The sequence below is a fragment of the Triticum aestivum genome, chromosome 4B (genome assembly GCF_018294505.1).
Source record: "Triticum aestivum cultivar Chinese Spring chromosome 4B, IWGSC CS RefSeq v2.1, whole genome shotgun sequence".
Taxonomy (NCBI): domain Eukaryota; kingdom Viridiplantae; phylum Streptophyta; class Magnoliopsida; order Poales; family Poaceae; genus Triticum; species Triticum aestivum.
The window spans coordinates 110,107,630-110,114,566 of record NC_057804.1 but is presented as its reverse complement, the minus strand read 5'-3'; positions in this window follow the sequence as shown (position 1 = coordinate 110,114,566).

Sequence of the window (6,937 nt, the reverse complement as noted above, 5' to 3'; positions counted from 1 at the left end):
ATCCAGCCCTCCACGGGGTCGTCCTGTTCGTCCAGCCCTCCATGGGGTCCTATTCATCCAGCCCCAACCGGCTCGATCAATCGGGGTCCTGTTCATCCAGAGGCAACGCCACGGGGTCTTGTTCATCCACCCCCACCGCTCATTGTTCATCCAAACCCCCCGCAACACTCATTGTTCATCCAATCGATCGGCTTCAGTTAGCAGCAGTACTGAAGGAATCGCTCGATCGGGTTCAGTTAACAGCCATCGATCGATCACTCGGGTTCAGTAACACGTAGCCTGCAGTGCAATCGCTCGGGTTCAGTTAGAGCCCAACGCCTCGCTCGGGTTCAGTTAGAGCCAACGCCTCGCACACACGCGCGTACGTGTACGAGAGAAACGCACATTGCTCGGCCCCCGACCACCCACCGTAACCGGGAACTCCCTGAAATTTTCCTCGCCCTCGCTTCTACCATGGTTTTTTCCATCATGGACGGCCCAAAGAATGTCATGCAGCTGCATCTCCGGCCCGCCCAGGACGAAAAGCCCATTTTCTTTCATGATTTTTTGTCATAGAAGTAGGAGCCCACCACATCTATGATGATACCGGGTTTTGTCACAATTATCGTCATAGAAGTGTCATAAGTATGACAGGAAAAAAATTCGTTCGGCCGAAAATGTCATGGATATGTCTTTTTTTTGTAGTGCAATTTGCATGCGCTGTATTAATTGACCATCAATGAAGTGAAGGACTTTACACGCATCAAATTATCACATGGGGTGGATCTTGGTACAAAAGTGTGTCCGCCCGTGTACCCGCGTGTGCGTGCGAGGGAATAAGTGCGTGCGTGGCATGTGTGCACATCTTTGCTTTGTGCATGTACAGCCAGTGTGGCTCAGGGAGGACGAGTACATTCTTCTGGAACCAGCAACACGTCACCGTGATCAATCCACACAAGGAGGCCGTGACAACGCCTCCACATGTGCCACGTGGCTTCATGAACTGTAAGAGAGACACTGTGTAGCGTGCCATTGGAATTCTAATTTACGTGTTTTGCACATACTCGAAGTACTAGTAAGGTACACGTGCATTGCACGCATCAGATTTTGCAACCAAATTATGAATAAATACCACACTATAGCATGTAAGCTCTAAGTCATATATGCCTAATGTAGACCTTCGTTTAATTATTATAGTTCATCTCATTCAAAATCAATTAGTTTTTATAAAAAAGCCTAGGGCCTCTTTGATTCGTAGTATTTCCAAAACGAGGGAATAGAAAAACATGGGATTAGAGTGGAATGTCGTCTTGAATCCTAAAGGATTGTATGAGTGTTTGATTGTGCATGGAAAAAACGCAGAATTCTTTCAAAGAGGTTTGAGTGGATGGGATGTTTCCTATGAAATCTAGTGCAAATGAGTCATATGGAAAAATTCCTATGGTTTACAATCCTATGAATCAAACAACCAAGATAGGAAAAATTCCTAAGGATTGGAATCCTCCAAAATTCCTTTGAGAATCCTTTGAATCAAAGAAGCCCTTAATCTATTTTATGATTCATGGAATTGTGCGTTGTAAAGCATAAAGTATAAACAAATAATGGCAATTCAACTAGAAAAACAGTTTGGGCAGTTATGATACGGAATATTCTAGAACAAAGGAGAACCATTGTTGTTTTGAGGTTTGTGCATTATGCTTAAGTTCAACCATGGAGTCTGCTAGATTGTACAGGTGGCAAAATCCGGTGGGGGTCTAGAAGATGGTGTGAGGGGCCGAGTGGAGGGAGACTATGAAGGAGTGCACAAGTGCGATATTGATATTTTTAGAGAGAGGGGGCGAGAACGTGTGCTGTTGCGCACAGTGGTGGAGCCATGAAAAATGTCCCATGAGCTAGGGGGCCAAGCATTGCTAATCCTTTTCGAGGAGGGCCAATTCATCAACTTAAACCATTTTTACCTGCAATTGTCTAATGATCACATTCATATTAGCCTCGATATATAGTGATGTTAGGGGGGCCAGGGCCCTTGCTGCCCTCGGTCTTCGCCATTGTGCGCACGTCTGAGAGATGAAGCGGAAGGCATGGATGATGAGAGGGGGATGTTGGATATATAATTAATGTGGGTGCATTAGCTATATATGTAATCCTATATAGAGAGGTATAGATTGATCGATGTGGATGTGGGAAAGAGGGTGAGACCTCACTAGATATATAGATTGATCGGTTTATGTGGAAAACTATGAAAGACCTAGCTATATACACACACACATAGAGGAACATTGATCATTGTGCATGAACGTCAGAGATAAAGAATGCCCGATATGATGGAGAGGGGGATGTGTGTGTGTGTGCCTTCATGGGAGACCGACCTGAAGAAAAATATTGCATGTGTGCGATGGATAATGCTGACTGGTCGTGTGTGTGCATGCATGCACGATAGAAAGTTAGTGGTACAATTATAAAGAGAAGACGATTGTGTGGGTGTAAAAGACTAAGTGAGGTCATAATCAATGTAAAGTTGAATTCAAATATTTGAATAAGAGATCATGATGTTTGAAACCCATGCATGCATGCATATAACGGAGATCTGCGCGGTGTGGTTTGGAAACGAGCATGTTGTAATGTATACACATTGAACAAGGTCAGACTGATTTGAATTTGAGATATCGATGGCAGACATCGTTTGGCCACATTGCATCCGTGCATGGACACACTATTCTAATTGGAGATGATGGGTGGCTTTCGCATTACATATCTATATCTATACCCCTATATATATTATATTATATATTTTTATATAGTGTGTGGATAACTTTAACTTTGAAAGATGGTCGTTGGATGAGGCCAATCCGATGGTGCAAAGATGGCAAATTTGAGCATTACTGGCCATTGGATATCATCTAGATTCCACCAGATTTGGCCACATGTACAATCTAGAAGACTCCATGGTTGAACTTAAGCATAATGCACAAACCTCAAAACACAAGCACTTCTTCTTTGTTCTAGAAACTTTTGTATCAGAATTTCCCAAATGTTTTTCTACATGATTAGCCATTATTTGTTTTTACTTTATGCCTTACAACGCACAACTCCATGAATCTTAAAATAGATTAGCTTTCTTATAAAGACTAGATGATTTTGAATGAAATGAACTATAAGAACTAAATGAACATCTACATCATGCATATATGACTCAAATCTTACATGCTATAATGTGGTTATTCATAATTTGGTTGCCAAATCTCATGCGTGCAATGCACGTGTACCTTACTAGTCTAAATGGTGTTTGTGTGTGTTGTGCGTGTTAAACACATTGTACGTAGTATATCATACATGGTTTAGATTCCGAACATCTAGCTAGAGCATACATGTACTATGATTTGAATTCAACACAAAATGGATACATATATTTGAATTTGAGATTGTATGTACATGTAGTTCGTATTTATATAGGAATTTACTTCTCCTATATTCATGTCATGTGTTGTGAAGATAATATTTAGATGGTTGTATAACTAACCCGAGTACAATCCCATTCAAACAGGGAAAATGTACTCAAATTTAGTCCATATGCTAGACAACACACATGTTAAGGGAAGTGCAAATTGTTTTGGTACTGTACATGCTATGTTGGTTGTCCCGATTTTTTTAGTTTTTTTGTTGTATTTGAATGCATTTCTAGTAATATAGTAAAACGGGATATGGCTCTCTCTAGTGATGAGGTGTGAATTGTATTTTTTTAGGTACACGTTAAGCTTGTTCTCCCGAAATTTCAAGCCGCGCCTTGTCATGCCGAAATTTCAAGCTAGCGTCTATGTCTATCATGCTGCGAAACTCCCGCCTCTTCAACCCGCGTCGTGTAACCCTGAAATATTTAAGATATATCTTTCTCTCGTTGTGCTCTGACAACTCCCTCCATCTCAACCCGTGCCTTGCTATTCCAAAATTACAACGCGCGCGAAAACTCCCACTTCCTGCGAAATCCCGACACGCGAAATCCCCGTGATACCCCTGAACCGAAAGAACCGCCTCAAATCGGTGGGGGTACTTTTGTAACTTACCCCACATTTCAGACAAGCGCGTCCCTAAGCCGTGGTTCCCCACTCCCATCCCATCCGTCCACCCATTCGTACACCGAGGCCGCGAAAACCCGCGAAGCCCCACACGCTCCTCCGTCCGCCAGCCAGTCGGAGCCTCTTCCCCGACGATGTCGTCCACAACAACGCCTCGACGTCCCTCATCCACCATACCGGATGAGGATCTGTCGTCGATCTTGTCATCCCACCGGTTCAGCCACCCCGTCCTCCACCTCCAAGGAGCTTCCCCGATGTTCCCCTCGTCTTTTGCACCACCTCCATTCCCACACCACCGTCTTCACCTGCACCACCGGAAGCAGCATCATCACTGTTTCCTTAGATGAAGCTGCAGCCTAATCGGTGCCACCAAAGAGGTTGTACACTAATCGCCGTATTTTCTTCTTGATTCAATCTCACGATGCTGCTGACGCTTGGTCCCGAGCCGACACGGCGCGGCTCCATCCACGGCGGCATCGCCGACCACTTCCTCCATGGTGTCGCTCCCTCGGCAGCGACGTCCACATTAGTAGGAGTTGCTGCTACTTTAGCTCTCGCTCGTGCTACTGCTCTTCTCTTGCTCTCGGTCCCCTACCTGTTCTTGTCTTGCTATTGCTCTTGCTCGCTCTGCTGCTCTCGCTCTTGCTCTTGCTTGCGATGCTGCTCCGATTTAGCTACACTTTAGTCGACTGAATCGACTTTTGGGTCAGTCGATTTTCAGGGGGGGCTCGCTGGAATTAAGGAAGAACCAGCCGCGGCGGGGAGGGGGGCTCGCCGGAGAGGTACCCCACTGATACGTCTCCAACATATCTATAATTTTTTATTGTTCCATGCTATCATATTACCTGTTTTGGATGTTTATGGGCTTTACTCTACACTTTTATATCATTTTTGGGACTAACCTACTAACCGGAGGCCCAGCCCGAATTGCTGTTTTTTGCCTATTTCAGTGTTTCGAAGAAAAGGAATATCAAACGGAGTCCAAACGGAATGAAACCTTCGGGAGCAATCTTTTTGGAACAAACGCAATCCAGGAGACTTGGAGTGGACGTCAAGAAGCAGCCGAGGCAGCCACGACGCAGGAGGGGGCGCCCTAGGGGGTAGGTGTCGGTGTTTAAACCGGCGTATCTCAGGTAGGGGGTCTCGAATTGTGCATCTAAGGCTAATGGTAACAGGAGGTGGGGGACACAATGTTTACCCAGGTTTGGGCCCTCTCTATGGAGGTAATACCCTACTTCCTGCTTGATTGATCTTGATGATATGAGTATTACAAGAGTTGATCTACCACGAGATCATAGAGGCTAAACCCTAGAAGCTAGCCTATGATTATGATTGTTGTTTTCCTACGGACTAAACCCTCCAGTTTATATAGACACTAGAGGGGGCTAGGTTACATAGAGTTGGTTACAGAGAAGGAAATCTACATATCCGAATTGCCAAGCTTGCCTTCAACGCAAAGGAGAGTCCCACCCTTACACGGGATGAAGTCTTCAATCTTGTATCTTCATAGTCCAATAGTCTGGCACAAGTACATAGTCCGGCTGTCCGAGGACCCCTAATCCAGGACTCCCTCAGTAGCCCCTGAATCGGGCTTCAATGATGATGAGTCTAGCACGCAGATTTTCTTCAGCATTGCAAGGCGGGTTCCTTCTCCGAGTACTGCAAGATAGATTTTGAACACATGAATCGTGTCCGGCTCTGCAAAACAAATTCCACGTACCACCGTAGAGAGCACAATATTCCACAAATCTAATCTGCTGACAACTTTCCATAGCGTGACATCACACCGCAGCCCGTTCACTATACGAACCATTTTTCTCAACCTGCTACTGCACGTCTTGCGAGGCAATTTTATTGGCACGTCTTGTTGAAGCAGAGATCGTGTCCCCTTATCACAGGATTCTCATCAATACGGGTGTGGGTAACCCAACCGTGCCGTTAGTATGACTCCTCAGTTTTAGGCAAGTTCCAAACGGCCACTGGGAGGACGCTTGATATTCACCCTCTTTATAAAGAGGTCAAGACCTGTCCTTTACTTCCCACGCCCGATCCTTCCCTTCCCCTACCTCAAGTTCCAACACCCAAGGTTCAGTCTAAGCGCTTCGGACCTTTAACCATGTCCGGATACAACCTTCAAGGCTAGTGGATGGCCTCTTCTGTCACAGAGGAGGACATCAAGAAGCTTAGGGAGGCTAGGTATCTGACCGCCGAAATCCTTCACAGGCTACCTGCTCAAGGGCAGGTTATCCCCAGTCCTGAACCCAACAAGAGTGTTGTATTTGTCTCCCACTTCCTCCGAGGGCTAGGCTTTAGTCTTGATCCCTTCGTTAGAGGGCTCATGTTCTATTACGGGCTAGATTTTCACGATCTAGCTCCAGATTCCCTCCTTCAAATCTCGTGGTTTATCATCGTGTGTGAGGCCTTCCTCCGCATTACTCCACACTTCGGCTTATGGCTCAACACCTTCAACGTGAAGCCGAAGATGATCGATGGGCGACACGTGGAGTGCGGAGGCGCTATAATAAGCAAAGGTGCCGACGCCTTATGTCCAAAGGGTTCCTTCCCGGAGGTTTCCGACCTATGGCAACGGGAGTGGTTTTACATCACAACACCCCGAGGTACAAAGAGAGCAGCCGCCCCAGCCTTCCGCTCTGCCCCTCCGCCACAACTGGCATCATGGGTCAACAAGGGGCTGGACTGGGGACCAGTTAATGACGTGCTGACATTGCAAAGCCCCATCCGAGATCTCCTCAAGAGGGATATCAGTCTCGTCAAAGTAATTCAAGTAATGTTAGTTCATCGGGTCCTGCCATGCCAACGTCGATCTCTTCGTATGTGGGAGTTCAACCCGGAAGGACCACGAACCATTCAACACTTCTTCGGCG